This window comes from Anopheles coustani (genome assembly GCF_943734705.1).
Source record: "Anopheles coustani chromosome X unlocalized genomic scaffold, idAnoCousDA_361_x.2 X_unloc_56, whole genome shotgun sequence".
Classification (NCBI taxonomy): Eukaryota; Metazoa; Arthropoda; class Insecta; order Diptera; family Culicidae; genus Anopheles; species Anopheles coustani.
This window is the reverse complement of record NW_026525166.1, coordinates 53160-70000: the sequence shown is the minus strand read 5'-3', so window position 1 is coordinate 70000 and position 16841 is coordinate 53160. Positions and strand designations below refer to the sequence as shown.

At 46.2% G+C, this 16841-nt stretch overlaps 2 non-coding genes across 2 annotated transcripts in view; both read right to left on the bottom strand.

The window, feature by feature from the left end:
• Positions 1-316, bottom strand: part of LOC131270756 (large subunit ribosomal RNA) — a 4091-nt gene extending 3775 nt beyond the window's left edge. Inside the window, exon 1 of the ribosomal RNA XR_009179772.1 lies at positions 1-316. This exon is cut by the window's left edge and continues 3775 nt beyond it. This is a non-coding gene — a ribosomal RNA (large subunit ribosomal RNA).
• Positions 317-803: 487 nt separating this feature from the next.
• LOC131270759 (5.8S ribosomal RNA) lies at positions 804-958 on the bottom strand. The gene has a single exon (XR_009179775.1). It is a non-coding gene; the product is annotated as a 5.8S ribosomal RNA (ribosomal RNA).
• Positions 959-16841: the final 15883 nt, after the last annotated feature.

Here is a 16841-nt window from a genome sequence, read left to right as displayed (position 1 = left end):
CTCCCACTTAGTGCTGCACTATCAAGCAACACGACTCCATGGTACGCTCGGTCCATCATCCAACGGGCGCTGTTCTACGGGCCTATCACCCTCTATGGGTTCTGAGCCACATTCAAGTTGGACTTGAAAAGCGCTAAGATGACGGATAGTGAGACGCACCAGTACACGGAATCGGATAGACGGACAGGCCGCCACCCCTACGTGCTGAGCTTCTCCCGTTTCGCTCGCAGCTACTCAGGGAATCCCGGTTGGTTTCTTTTCCTCCCCTTATTAATATGCTTAAATTCAGGGGGTTGTCACACATGAACTGAGGCTTATGTACCTTGCGGTTGTTATCGTCACATCTGGCTTGCGACTACTTTGTTTCAATGTCCAATATGTACCGTTGGACTCGGTTAACGGGCTGTTAGCCCGCGTGTGGTTTAACTCACTGATACCTTCCATTGCCCATACGCTAGTTTGTTTGTGTTCCTTTGGTCAACTTCCATACTTGAATCATTTGTGCTACCGCTGCTGCTTCGACGCTACTTTGACATCTTCGCTTCTATTTAAATAAATAAATAAGCTGAAGCTAGACATCAGTAAACACCACCACAGACACCACAAGCACGCCTTCTCCTCGTACTTCCGCCTCACGCGGGAACACGGACGCTCTAAATACTTCGAATTCCAATGCCAGTATATTGTAAACCACGGGTTCTTTAATGCTAGCGGGTCGTCGCGACCCTAGTTAACATCATGGTGCACGTCTCGTGACGGGTGTCACGGCGTAGTTAAATGTATGCGATACATTTCTCAAATATAAGCGCTCAGTCATCTGTACATCATGGTAGGTTCCCACGACGTGCAATATGCGTTCAACTTATCAATGTTCATGTGTCCTGCAGTTCACATTATGACGCGCAGTTAGCTGCGGTCTTCATCGATCCATGAGCCGAGTGATCCACTGCCGAGGGTGACTAACTTGCGTAAGCCGCCGCTGTGCGCGTATACCCGTTCCCCGTAGGGAGGAGCAAGCCGCCGCTTAGAGACGAAGCATAAAGTGTCCTCATTCCACATAGGGCAAGCTGGATGAATCCATTTTACCCAGGACGGCCGAAGCGGCGTGGACCAGGGGAGAACTGAACCTTATACTTCACACCACAGTAAGTCTACGTGTCCTCTTCCACATAGGGCAAGCTAGAACTAACTATCTTACCCAGGACTGCCGAAGCAGCGTGGACCAGGGGAGGAACACACTTTTCATGGAAACGTAAGGCATCCATGACTGCCATAACGTAAGCCGCCGCTGTGCGCGTATACCCGTTCCCCGTAGGGAGGAGCAAGCCGCCGCTTAGAGACGAAGCATAAAGTGTCCTCATTCCACATAGGGCAAGCTGGATGAATCCATTTTACCCAGGACGGCCGAAGCGGCGTGGACCAGGGGAGAACTGAACTTTATACTTCACACCACAGTAAGTCTACGTGTCCTCTTCCACATAGGGCAAGCTAGAACTAACTATCTTACCCAGGACTGCCGAAGCAGCGTGGACCAGGGGAGGAACACACTTTTCATAGAAACGTAAGGCATCCATGACTGCCATAGTGCGTAAGCCGCCGCTGTGCGCGTAAACCCGTTCCCCGTAGGGAGGAGTCAAGCCGCCGCTTAGAGACGAAGTATGAAGTGTCCTCTTCCACATAGGGCAAGCTAGAATGAACTATCTTACCCAGGACCGCCGAAGCAGCGTGGACCAGGGGAGAACTGAACTTTATACTTCACACCACAGTATTGAGTAATGTGCCCTCTTCCACATAGGGCAAGCTGGAATGTTCCATTTTACCCAGGACGGCCGAAGCGGCGTGGACCAGTGGAGGACTACACAATCATGAGGTTTGATATCGACTTGTGTGTTTCAATAGGGTACCGATGGTATGTTTTGAACCGATTTGATTTAGCCATTCTGAAGTCATCACTTGGTTGAAGCGCTGAACTAGGGAGGCATCGTTTACATATATATTGGTTTTCGCATGCTCTACTAGGTTAATGTCATGAGGTTGGCTATCGAGCATGCCCAAGTGATGACTTGATTGTGTGCTTGCTTGAATTCTTCACATTTCATACCATCGGTTAGTTGTCGAATCATTCCTCGATCATAACCTTCGTTCTTGGTTCATGTATGCTCTCTTCCACATAGGGCAAGCTAGAATTAACTATCTTACCCAGGACCGCCGAAGCAGCGTGGACCAGGGGAGAACTATACTTTGTCTTGTATGCCCTCTTCCACATAGGGCAAGCTAGAATTAACTATCTTACCCAGGACCGCCGAAGCAGCGTGGACCAGAGGAGGACTATACTTTGTTCATTACACCACAGTATTAAGTATGGTGTCCTCTTCCACCATAGGGCAAGCTAGAACTAACTATCTTACCCAGGACCGCCGAAGCAGTGTGGACCAGGGGAGGACTATACTTTATACTTCACACACTAGCCATACTGAAGTCATCACTTGGTTGAAGCGCTGAACTACGGCGGGGTAATCGTTTACAGGTTATAATCATATAGCTGCATGCTCATTAGTAGATAATGGAATATTGTATGGCAATATGAGCATGCCCAAGTGATGACTTTGTTTCAAGCTCAACAGGTAGGGTATTGAGTCCTCTTCCACATAGGGCAAGCTAGAATGAACTATCTTACCCAGGACCGCCGGAGCAGCGTGGACCAGTGGAGGACTATACCTTGTCCATTACACCACAGTATTAAGTATTGTGTCCTCTTCCACATAGGGCAAGCTAGAATTAACTATCTTACCCAGGACCGCCGAAGCAGCGTGGACCAGATGAGGACTATACTTTATACTTCACACCACAGTCTTGAGTACGCCTTGCATAAAGTATCTAGTTTGAACCACGAGGGCTCACAATGTAGAACCGCGAGGGCTCTAGTACCGATTCTCTCGGTACGGCTTGGTCCGTGTTCCTTTATGCTTGTACTCTAAGTATTAAGTATTGTGTCCTCTTCCACATAGGGCAAGCTAGAACTAACTTTCTTACCCAGGACCGCCGAAGCAGTGTGGACCAGGGGAGGACTATACTTTATACTTCACACACTAGCCATACTGAAGTCATCACTTGGTGGGGGTGAACTACGGCGGTATCTATCGTTTTGGTTCGGTCTATATAGGGTCGCTTGCATGCTCATTCGAATATAATGTAATTGTGTATGGCAATATGAGCATGCCCAAGTGATGACTTTGTTTCAAGCTCAACAGGTAGGGTATTGAGTCCTCTTCCACATAGGGCAAGCTAGAATGAACTATCTTACCCAGGACCGCCGGAGCAGCGTGGACCAGTGGAGGACTCTATACTTTATACTTCACACCACAGTATTGAGTACGACTTGCATAAAGCCCCTAATGAGAACCACGAGGGCTCTCTCAATGTAGAACCACAAGGGCTCTAGTACCGATTCTCTCGGTACGGCTTGGTCCGTGTTCCTTTATGCTTGTACTCTTAGAAAGTCTCAACCCGGAGGTCTTGACTTTGATTGTCATAGTTGGACTACGACGGGGCATCCGACCATTGCTGATCGAACACCCCTGATTCACCATCTTTCGGGTAGGCGGTACGCGTACCTCCGGACGCGGAAGTCTCAACCCGGAGGTCTTGACTTTGATTGTCATAGTTGGACTACGACGGGGCATCCGACCATTGCTGATCGAACACCCCTGATTCACCATCTTTCGGGTAGGCGGTACGCGTACCTCCGGACGCGGAAGTCTCAACCCGGAGGTCTTGACTTTGATTGTCATAGTTGGACTACGACGGGGCATCCGACCATTGCTGATCGAACACCCCTGATTCACCATCTTTCGGGTAGGCGGTACGCGTACCTCCGGACGCGGAAGTCTCAACCCGGAGGTCTTGACTTTGATTGTCATAGTTGGACTACGACGGGGCATCCGACCATTGCTGATCGAACACCCCTGATTCACCATCTTTCGGGTAGGCGGTACGCGTACCTCCGGACGCGGAAGTCTCAACCCGGAGGTCTTGACTTTGATTGTCATAGTTGGACTACGACGGGGCATCCGACCATTGCTGATCGAACACCCCTGATTCACCATCTTTCGGATAGGAGGTGCGCCCACCTCCGACGCGGAAGTCTCAACCCGGAGGTTCGGACTTAGAGTTTTTCCCATTCAAAAGTTTTTCTCTTAGCCATACTGAAGTCATCACTTGGTGAACGATTGAACTAGGGCGGGTTAATCGTTTATAGGTATCATGTGGTTTGCATGCTCTCTTAGGTTAAGGTCATGTGGTTGGCTATCGAGCATGCCCAAGTGATGACTTTGTTTCACGCTTGCTTGATTTCTTCATGATTCCCTGTTATATAGTGTAATCATTCGAGAACAGGGAATCTTTGGTTTTGCTCAACAGGTATTGGATGTCAACTTGGTATCTAGATCGCATTAAGTCTCAACCCTTAGGTTCGGACTTGTATAGTGACATCTTGTTACGGTCTTGAGTCTCAACCCGCAGGTTCGGACTACTTAGTGTTTGATCGAATATAATATGGCAACTTGTGCCTAAGTCTCAACCCGCAGGTTCGGACTTCTGTTTATTTGGCCAATGTATGTATAAGGCAACTTGTGCCTAAGTCTCAACCCGCAAGTTCGGACTTGTGTATTTGTTCGAAGTCATGTATAAGGCAACGTGTGCCTAAGTCTCAACTCGCAGGTTCGGACTTGTTAGTGTTTCGTCAACTTTCATATGGCAACTTGTGCCTAAGTCTCAACCCGCAGGTTCGGACTTGTGTATTTGTTCGAAGTCATGTATAAGGCAACTTGTGCCTAAGTCTCAACCCGCAGGTTCGGACTTGTGTATTTGTTCGAAGTCATGTATAAGGCAACGTGTGCCTAAGTCTCAACCCGCAGGTTCGGACTTCTATAGTGTTTCGTCAATTATCATATGGCAACTTGTGCCGAAGTCTCAACCCGCAGGTTCGGACTTCTATAGTGTTTCGTCAATTATCATATGGCAACTTGTGCCGAAGTCTCAACCCGCAGGTTCGGACTTCTGGAAGGATCACTTGGCCACTAATGATCCTTCCGCAGGTTCACCTACGGAAACCTTGTTACGACTTTTACTTCCTCTAAATCATCAAGTTCGGTCAACTTCGATAAAGCAGACGCGGTTCACGAGGATCCAGCGAACGATCATCTCCAAAGACCTCACTAAATAATCCATCGGTAGTAGCGACGGGCGGTGTGTACAAAGGGCAGGGACGTATTCAACGCTGGCTGATGACCAGCACTTACTAGAAGTTCCGAGTTCATATGGACCATTGCAATCCATAATCCCTACTAAGTGAGTATTTGAGTGATTTCCCGTTCCTCTCGGAATAGGAGACACGCTGCTACCCACATTGTAGCACGCGTGTAGCCCAGAACATCTAAGGGCATCACGGACCTGTTATCGCTCGATCTCATTTTGCTAAACACAAATTGTCCTGCTAAGCAGCGTACCGTAAGTGCACTTGCGCACACGAACAGCGAAGGTGTCAGGTCATACTCCACCGAAAGGTCCTAACCCGTTCCAATCGGCATCGACGCATTAACGCTGACTGCGTTCTAGTTAGCATATGTGAGTCACGTTCGTTATCGGAATTAACCAGACAAATCAATCCACGAACTAAGAACGGCCATGCACCACTACCCTTAAATTTGAGAAAGAGCTATTAATCTGTCTCACCTCCATAAGTTCGGACCTGGTAAGTTTTCCCGTGTTGAGTCAAATTGAACCGCAAGCTCCATTTCATTGTGGTGCCCTTCCGTCAATTCCTTTAAGTTTCAACTTTGCAACCATACTTCCCCCGGAACCTGACTTTGGTTTCCCGGAAGCTACTGAGAGCACCTGGTTGTAGCGTCTCCCAATTGCTAGTTGGCATCGTTTACGGTTAGAACTAGGGCGGTATCTAATCGCCTTCGATCCTCTAACTTTCGTTCTTGATTAAAGAAAGCATCCTTGACAAATGCCTTCGCTTTAGTTAGTCTTACGACGGTCTACGAATTTCACCTCTCGCGCCGTAATACTAGTGTCCCCAACTACTTCTGTTAATCATTACCTCCGGTCTGAGTACAAACCAATGAAAGATTAGACCAAGGTCGTATTCCATTATTCCATGCAAGATTATTCTAGGGCGTTTGGGCACCCTGCTTTAAGCACTCTAATTTGTTCAAGGTAAACGTGAGCGGTCGAGCTCTATGTTACACTTGCACCCGTTGAAGGGCACACCATGACACAGACTTGGTGCCCTACCACACCATTGAGTCGCAACCAGATTCCGACTTGGCCCACCGACCACGGGTTGACCGGGTCGGCGGAGCCGGACTGTGTTGGACAAGTATCAACTTCGAACGTTTTAACCGCAACAATTTTAATATACGCTAGTGGAGCTGGAATTACCGCGGCTGCTGGCACCAGACTTGCCCTCCACTTGATCCTCGTAGAAGGATTTATGCTCTACTCATTCCAATTATGAAACATCATTAAAGAGTTTCATATTGTTATTTCTCGTCACTACCTCCCCGTCCCGGGATTGGGTAATTTACGCGCCTGCTGCCTTCCTTGGATGTGGTAGCCATTTCTCAGGCTCCCTCTCCGGAATCGAACCCTGATTCCCCGTTACCCGTTGCAACCATGGTAGTCCTCTATACTACCATCCATAGTTGATAGGGCAGATATTTGCGAGATCTGTCGTCGGTGCGAGACCATACGATCAGCATCATTATCCAGACTTCAACTCAATGACACGGAGAACCCGCGATTGGTTTGACTAATAAGTGCACCAGTTCCCGCGAGGGTCCTGGCATGTTGCATGTATTAGCTCTAGATTTTCCACAGTTATCCAAGTAACTAGGTTGATGATCTCGTAAATTATAGCTGTTATACTGAGCCTTATGCGGTTTCACATTAAATCTGTTTGTACTTAGACATGCATGGCTTAACCTTTGAGACGAGCGTATATTACTGGTAGGATCAACCAGAATTCCGACTTTGCGTTCGAATGTTCATTGTCCCATTGCACCCGGAGGAGCAAACACCACGTTCTATATGTTGTCAAGTCCGGTAGCACACGGGAGGCGAGCCCCCGTGCGAACCTCATTGCCCTCGTATCACACACACCCGATGCACCGGACAGGCACTTGAGCGGCATTCGATTCCGCTAAGCGCACGTGCGCCCGATTGTGCATGCGCTGACGGGGCCTTCATACCCCTACCACAGCGACCTTATGCCAAACTTCCATGAATACTTAGGTGAGCTGACAAGGGCCTTCATTTCCCTACCATCAACTAAAGGACACGCTAGGCGCGTCCGATCATTGCAACTGCGGGGCTTTCATACCCCAATCACCACAGTACGCAATTCACCAGAGTTTAATCACAACCCCCCCGGACATGGCACACTATTAACTTGCAACAAAACTTAGTGTGTGCCGGGCACATCGGTTCCACAAAATCATTCCCGATGTACCCCAATTGGGGTTGTGAACGCATCCATGGTCCTCTGACACACCCAACCAAGCGTGGATACTACATACCTCAAACACCCAGTACACTAACAGACAAATCAATATATGGTTGCTTTCCCCCAGACATTTGCCAATCACTTGGCACCCGGACGGGAACTCGCTCCTGATTGCGCCATTGCCACCCATTTGCCAAGAGCGAGTTCTGTATGTAGATTTCATTTGGAAAGACAACCGTGTACTGGATATTCTATCCGACGATTACAGATGACGAGTACGAGACTCGACTACACTCACGGATAATACATTTTGGGTCGAGATTGCTTTCGGGGTTTTCGATTGGTCTTGCGCTTGTAAACGTATAACTTTGACTTGTGGTAACCTCGGTATGTTAGTCGATCACGTGGTTGTGAACTGGGTAAGGGTGGGCAATCTGTTCACTTGCACTCTGGGTAGGAATATGGTGAGCGCTATAGGTTAAAGATCATGGTATGGTTCCATCGTGATGACTTTCGCTAGATAGTAGTATGTTTGGATAGTTATAACGTTTTTGGCCATTTGTTCATAGTGTTCGGTCCATTGAGGAATTCGATTGGTCTTTGCTTCACACACGTGGTCGATCACTTGGATGTGAACTAGGGTGAGATTAAGGTGTTCACTAGTGCTCTTCGGTTTTGGATCAGTAATGAGCACTTGATTGGTTTCGCATAATATGTATCCATAGTGATGACTCTTTCCAGCTTAAGATTTCGTTACCAGTTTCGAATCCTCCCCACGTTCGCTTTTACTTGGTTAGGTTTTCGAGTGTAGATTTGAAAGCAATCTCATGTATGTATCCCATCTGATATAAGCCACTGACAGTTCATGTCACCTCGTTCAACTCTCGCTGGGTCACAGAAGTATGTTACTGCGCCCATTATCCCTACTCGGATAGGTTCGGTTCGTTCGTTTTATACTACGGTGAGTAAACTCAATTTGTGCATCGCATAGCCATGGAAAGCAAGCTTTCGCGGGCCTCTTCGACTGTTTTGATACGAGCTGTGCCCGTGATGCTTGTCATCCCAGGATACTAGACCCCTTTGGACGACCGCATGACCATCAGAAAGTAAATTCCACGTTCGATTTGGGGTGTGAACCCCGAACATAAAGTCTTTGTGTAGAACCACGAGGGCTCTATAGTACCGATTCTCTCGGTACGCTTGGTCCGTGTTCCTTTATGTTCGTACTCTTGTGAATAAGATTCACGTTCGTTTTGGGATATTTGCTACTGTCACCGTTTGAGTACTATGGGGCTTGAACCCCTAACATAAAGTCTTTGTGTAGAACCACGAGGGTTCTATAGTACCGATTCTCTCGGTACGCTTGGTCCGTGTTCCTTTATGTTCGTACTCTTGTGTGTATAATATTCATGTTCGGTTTGGGATATTTGCTACTTTCACCAGGGTCCCGTTCTTCATACAAGTCTGCCTTGCTAATGTGGTAACTTTATAGTGTAGTTCTGACATCCCAATTTTGGGACTTAGCCGATTTTTCGTATATTTCCATATGACCCATAGGGTCCCTTTCTTCATACAAGCTTGCCTAGGGCGATCGGTCAAAACTTGTCTTACTATTCGATTGGTCTTCGCACTTTCACCCTAGGCAGTTCGCCTAGGTCTGTCTTCTTGAGGAGGCCAAAACCCGAAATAAGGAGGTTCGGCCGACCCTGAAACCTCCCCTGTCTGAACTACACTAACCCGATTTTTCAGGGTCCTCAGCGCCATACAACTTTGCCTAGGTCACTTGTTCTCTTGACTTAGGCCATCTGACTTGGTCCGTGTTTCTTGCTAGGGTTCACCTAGGTAGTTTGCCTTGCTTGATGTGGTAACTTTTTAGTGTAGTTCTGACATCCCAATTTTGGGACTTAGCCGATTTTTCATGTATTTCCATATGACCCATAGGGTCCCTTTCTTCATACAAGCTTGCCTAGGGCGATCGGTCAAAACTTGTCTTACTATTCGATTGGTCTTCGCACTTTCACCCTAGGCAGTTTGCCTAGGTGTAGCTTCTTGAGGAGGTCAAAACCCAAAATAAGGAGGTTCAGCCGACCCAAAAACCTCCCCTGTCTAAACTACACTAACCAGATTTTTCAGGGTCCTCACCGTCATACAACTTTGCCTAGGTCACTTGCTCTCTTGACTTAGGCCATCTGACTTGGTCCGTGTTTCTTGCTAGGGTTCACCTAGGTAGTTTGCCTTGCTTGATGTGGTAACTTTTTAGTGTAGTTCTGACATCCCAATTTTGGGACTTAGCCGATTTTTCATGTATTTCCATATGACCCTTAGGGTCCCTTTCTTCATACAAGCTTGCCTAGGGCGATCGGTCAAAACTTGTCTTACTATTCGATTGGTCTTCGCACTTTCACCCTAGGCAGTTTGCCTAGGTGTAGCTTCTTGATGAGGCCAAAACCCAAAATAAGGGGGTTCGGCCGACCCAAAAACCTACCCTGTCTAAACTACACTAACCAGATTTTTCAGGGTCCTCAGCGCCATACAACTTTGCCTAGGTCACTTGTTCTATTGTCTTAGGCCATCTGACTTGGTCCGTGTTTCTTCCTAGGGTTCACCTAGGTACTTTGCCTTGCTTGGTGTGGTAACTTTTTAGTGTAGTTCTGACATCCTCATTTTGGGACTTAGCCGATTTTTCGTAAAATACCATATGACCCATATGGGTTCTTTCCTTCATATAAGTTTGCCTTGCTTGGTATGGTAACATTTGAGTGTAGTTCTGACATCATCATTTTGGGACTTAGCCGATTTTTCGTAAAATACCATATGACCCATATGGGTCCTTTGCTTCATATAAGTTTGCCTTGCTTGGTGTGGTAACATTTGAGTGTAGTTCTGACATCCCCATTTTGGGACTTAGCCGATTTTTCAATCAATACCATATGACCCATCAGGGTCCTTTGCTTCATATAAGTTTGCCTTGCTTGGTGTGGTAACATTTGAGTGTAGTTCTGACATCCCCATTTTGGGACTTAGCCGATTTTTCGTAAAATACCATATGACCCATCAGGGTCCTTGCCTTCATATAAGTTTGCCTTGCTTGGTGTGGTAACATTTGAGTGTAGTTCTGACATCCCCATTTTGGGACTTAGCCGATTTTTCGATCCATACCATATGACCCATCAGGGTCCTTTCCTTCATATAAGTTTGCCTTGCTTGGTGTGGTAACATTTGAGTGTAGTTCTGACATCCCCATTTTGGGACTTAGCCGATTTTTCGTAAAATACCATATGACCCATCAGGGTCCTTTCCTTCATATAAGTTTGCCTTGCTTGGTGTGGTAACATTTGAGTGTAGTTCTGACATCCCCATTTTGGGACTTAGCCGATTTTTCGTAAAATACCATATGACCCATCAGGGTCCTTTGCTTCATATAAGTTTGCCTTGCTTGGTGTGGTAACATTTGAGTGTAGTTCAGACATCCCCATTTTGGGACTTAGCCGATTTTTCGTAAAATACCATATGACCCATCAGGGTCCTTGCCTTCATATAAGTTTGCCTTGCTTGGTGTGGTAACATTTGAGTGTAGTTCTGACATCCCCATTTTGGGACTTAGCCGATTTTTCGTAAAATACCATATGACCCATCAGGGACCTTGCCTTCATATAAGTTTGCCTTGCTTGGTGTGGTAACATTTGAGTGTAGTTCTGACATCCCCATTTTGGGACTTAGCCGATTTTTCGTAAAATACCATATGACCCATCAGGGTCCTTTGCTTCATATAAGTTTGCCTTGCTTGGTGTGGTAACATATGAGTGTAGTTCTGACATCCCCATTTTGGGACTTAGCCGATTTTTCGATCCATACCATATGACCCATCAGGGTCCTTTCCTTCATATAAGTTTGCCTTGCTTGATGTGGTAACATTTGAGTGTAGTTCTGACATCCCCATTTTGGGACTTAGCCGATTTTTCGATCAATTCCATATGACCCATCAGGGTCCTTTTTCTTCATATAAGTTTCCCAAGACTTAGTGTTTTTTACCTTTGGACACCAATATCACCCTTACGGGTATCTTTGATCTTCGCACCATGTATTGACCTAATGTAGGTCTTGCTATGCCAAACTTATAATTGTTCTACACCAAGTCTCTATCTTGAACCATTAAGGCTCTAACTTGCACCAATTGCTTGGTACTCTTGGTCCGTGTTTCATCGCATACTGACTTCTTGACTTAGTGCTTTTTTCCTTTGGACACCAATATCACCCTTGCGGGTATCTTTGATCTTCTCACTTTGTATTGACCGAATGTAGGTCTTGCCATGCCAAACATATAATTGTTCTACACCAAGTCTCTATCTCGTACCGCCAGCTCGGTACATTCGATCAACCTGCCCTTAAGGCACCCGGGACTTAGCCATTTTTTCACATTTTTCATGATTTTGAGGCAACTTTTCTCGACTTTGTCACCTTATATCACCAAGATCCTTTCCCTTTAGCGCTTCACTCTGTTCGTATGATATTTAGCGCTGACTATCACCTTTCTATCGCTGACCTCAACTTCTTATTCGGTGCCATAGAGCCAGAGATATTTGGTGTATGCTGTTATAAGGGAAGTTTGTCACTTTTTCAAAGGCCCACTTTGGGACGCCCATATCTCACCTTCACGTATCTTCGATCTTCTTGTCGTCTATGGACGAAACTTAGGTCTTGTATTGGCCAACTTATAAATGTTCTACGGCCAAGCCGTATCTCTTACCGCCAGCCCGGTATTCATGGACTTAGTCGGATTTTCGCCTCTCGTGGTAACAATTTCTGACTTTGACTCACAATAACACCCGAACGGTCACATGCTAGCGCTTTGCTTGGTAGGAATTATAGTTAGCGCTACCTTTTCTCTTTCCATCGATACCTTGTTCGTTCCATTCCATGCCATACAGCCGAAGTTATGATGTTTCCCGTTTTCCATATCATGTGGAGCTTATGCTCTGGGAAAACCATCTAACACCTGTACCACCCTTTTAGGTACCACCGATCTCGAGACTATGTTCGGGCCAAATATAGGTTATAACATGCCCAACTTATAATTGTTCTACACCAAGTCTCTATCTCTTACCGCCTGCTCGGTATTTTACTCGTAAGTCCAAATTTCACAACTTGTACTTTTTGGCCCAATGTACTCGAGTTTCAATTTTGGTAACATTTTTCGACTTTGACGCTTAATAACTTCCAAATCATGCTAGTTAGCGCTTTGCTTTCTTCTAGTCGTATCTAGCGCTGGGTGTTACCTTTCCAAAACATATCCTAGCTTAACAATCCATGCCATACAGCCGGAGCAATACGGTGCACAAGTCAAATCCATTTTAGCCATGTTGCATTTTTGCTAATTTTTGACCACTCGTATCACCCTTCCAGAGTGGTCCGATCTTCTCGCTTTCTATGGACGACTTTTAGGTCTCGTAGAGGCAAACTTATAAGTATTCTACGTCAACCCGCTATCTCTTACCGCTTGCTCGGTATTCTTGGTCTTGTGTGATTTTTGGCCATTTTGGTATTATTTTTCCACTTTGTCGCTTAATAACTCAGTTTTGCTCAACACTTAGCGCTTCGGTTGTTTGGGATTATAGTTAGCGCTCGGTTCGACCTTTCCAACACTGATCTAAGCTTGTCGATCCGTTCCATACAGCCTGAGTTATTCGCGATACCGTGTTTCAATCCATTTCTCAAGTCTCGTTTTGGTCCAACTTTGAACCAGCCATATCACCCTGATGGGTACCTCCGATCTTCTCGCTCTATATTGGCCAAAGTTAGGTCTTGTGGTAACGTACTTATGATTGTTCTACGCCGTGTTCGTAGCTCTTATCGTTCGCCCGCTATTTTCGATCATAAGGTGAATTTTCGCCTCTAAACCACCATTTTTCACCTTTGCCCTCTAATATGACCGACTTGCTCAACACCTAGCGCTTCGCTTGGTAGGACACATAGCTAGCGCTCGTCAAGACCTTTCCAACGCATATCCAAGCTTTCCGATCCGAGCCATACAGCCTGAGCTATAGGCGATACCGTTTTTCCCATTTTCTTGGTCACATGCACTTTAGGGTACCCCTTTTTGCCTTTGACCCTTAATACCTCCTCCGGGTCACTAGTAGGCGCTCAGCTTGGTAGGAAACATAGCTAGAGCAGGCCTTCACCTTTCCAAAACTGCCTCAAGTGTACCGATCCGACATCTAGAACCAAAGTTATGGTCATTCCTATCATGCTCTACTTTCATGGTCAACCTCCACCAAGCACACCTAGGTTGGACCAACTTTCACCAACTCATCTCGAACCCCAAATTTGCTTCGACCTACTAGGTTTCCCTAGTAAAGTGGTCAAAACATCCATTACAACACGACTGGTCTTTCTGGTGGTCGACCTAGGCGACTTTGTTCGACGACCACCACCCCATGGAACTAAAAGACGTCCCTTGATACGGACCACCGATACATTTTCCGGCCTGTCTAAACTACACTCATCGAAATTTTTTTGGGTCCCCACCGTCATACAAGTTTGCCTAGGTCAAGTTTTTCTTCCGGATCGGCCGCGGACCTCACTTTTCATTATCTAGGGAGGCCATAGGGCCCCAAAAGGGGTTTTTTAAAATTTTCGACACTTTCGACTTTGGTCGGATTTTTTCCGATTTTGGTCCGACCTAGGGACTTGGTGGTCCAAGGAGCCTCGGGACCAAACTTTTTTCTCAGGGGTCCCTACCTCCATACAACTTTGCCTAGGTCAATTTTTTGTTCCAAATCGACCGCGGATTTCACTTTTCAATATCTGGGGCTCGTGTAGAGCCCGAATATGAGGTTTTCTCATTTTTCGACATTTTCGACTTTTTTCGACTTTTTTCGGGTTTTTCGACCTAGGGGTCCGCCGAACAAATTTTTGGTCAAAAATTTTTATTGAACTAGTCGAAAGTACGCAAAAAGATAAGACTTTTTGCCGAAGACACCATGCCCCGGAACCGACTCCTTCCCCTTCAAAATAGGGGACAAACGTGATTTTTGAAACTTTTCCTTAGGGAGCCCAAGACTTAGAAAATTTTCAAATTCTCGATTTTTCGATTGCGAGCTAGCGCTTTGCGGTCTTCGGCAATGTTGTAGATCTCGACGAGATAAAACTTTTTGGTCAAGGGACATTTTGCCCTCCGACCCCTCCTTCCCCCCGCAAATCGCCCCCCAAAGTGCAATTTTTGCATTTTCACCTCTTTGCATGCACTGTTCGGCCCAAATGGCCACTTTCTATGGGTCTGAGCGCTTTGCGGTCTTCGGCAAACTTTTAGAGCGTACCAAGCCCTAATTATAATTGTTCTACACCAACTTCGTACCTCTTCATCCCTGGCCGCTATTCGCGTACCAAGGTAATTTTTGTTCATTTTATCAACATTTTTCATCTTTGACTGTTTATATCGGCCTTGCCATGAACCGATAGCGCTTCGCTGTGTTCTAACGTAAGTTAGGACTACTCAATACCTTTCCAAATCATGTCTTAGATTGTCATTTGCTTGCTTACAGCCGGAGCTATGAGCGATACCGTAAAAAGTACCGAAACTTGGAAAAATCCTTGGATCGCCCATATCCCCCCTTTGGGGACCAGATATCGAAAAAAGTTCTTATTCAAAAAGTTGCGCCTTAACGTGTTCTAGTTATGCCTAGAACATTTCACTTCGCTAGCTGGCCTGCAACTTAGCCGTAATTGGGATTTTAGGGTGTTCATGGAGGGCCCATTTCCTGCGACTTGGTATCTTTTGGGCCCTATGTTTCTCTAATATCTCCACAAGTTTTCCAGATAGCTTTCTCATACTTTCAGGGTGCCTAGAGCACCTCAAGACCTTTCCAACGCTATGCCGTTCGCCTCGCTCGGACATCTACAGCCGAAGTTATTCGAGGTACACGGTACCTTACCCTGTTTTCTCAGTACTTGGTCGAAAATTTCGATCAGCCATATGACCGACTTGGACAACCCTGAGCGGGTTGGCCCCATATAACTAAACTTTTGTCTCTTGTAGGCAAACTTATAAATGTTCTACGTCAACTCGCTATCTCGTACCGCCTTGACGGTATACTTGGTCCAAGGGCCATTTCCAGCGACTTGGTCGCAATTTCGCTCTAAGTTTCGCTAATACCTTCGTCCGTGGACATGGTGATTTTTTGTTCGTATTTTTCCTTGATAGTCCCACTCAAGACTATTCCATACCAGAGCCAAGCGTCCCGCTAAGTGCCATACAGCCTGAGCAGTAATACATGAAAGGTACCTCTACCAGTTTTTGCCATACTTGGGTACAAACTTTGTATCGCCCATATCTCCACTTTGGAGGCCAGCCAGCACCTTTGCCCCATATACTTTTTTCTTGGTCATACCATGCACTAAATATAATTGTTCTACGCCAACTTGCTATCTCTTCTCTAACTTGCCGTTATTCTTGGTCCAAGTCCCATTTCATTCGTTTTCGGACCCATTTTGCTATATGTTTCACTAATAGCTTCGGCCATGGACAAGCTGATATTCTGTTTGTATTTTTGCTTGATAGTCCCACTCAAGACCATTCCAAAACACACCGCAACTTGTCGCTCGGTGGCAAACTGACCGAGTTATAATTCATGAAAGATACCTCAACTTGGTACACCATGTGGTCGGCCCAAACCATATACCGACCAAACGACCGACTTGGAGCACCCTGACCGGGTTGCCCCCATATAATGAAAGTTGCGTCTCGACACGCCCAACTTATGAATATTCTACGCCAAGTCGCTATCTCTTACCGGTAAGCCGGTATTCACCTTCCAAGGGTGATTTTGGTCAAGTGCCATTTCCTGCGACTTGGTCCCCGAATTGGACCATCATCACCTAATATCTCCGTGGTCTTTCAACTCAGCCTCATAAAACTTTCAGGGTAGATAGGTCTCCCCAAGACCTTTCCAACGGTGAGCCGTTTGCCTCGCTCGGCCATCTACAGCCGAAGTTATTAATGGTACTTGGGACCTTACCCTGTTTTTTCCATACTTGTTCGTACTTGGGTACAAACTTTGGATCGCCCATATCTCCACTTTGGAGGCCAGCTAGCACCTTGGCCCCATATACTTTTTTGTTGGTCATGCCATGCACCAAATATAATTGTTCTACGCCAACTTGCTATCTCTTCTCCAACTTGCCGTTATTCTTGGTCCAATTCCCATTTCATTCGTTTTTGGACCCATTTTGCTATATGTTTCACTAATAGCTTCGGCCATGGACAAGCTGATTTTCGATTGGTATTTTTCCTTGATAGTCCCACTCAAGACCATTCCAAAACACACCGCAGCTT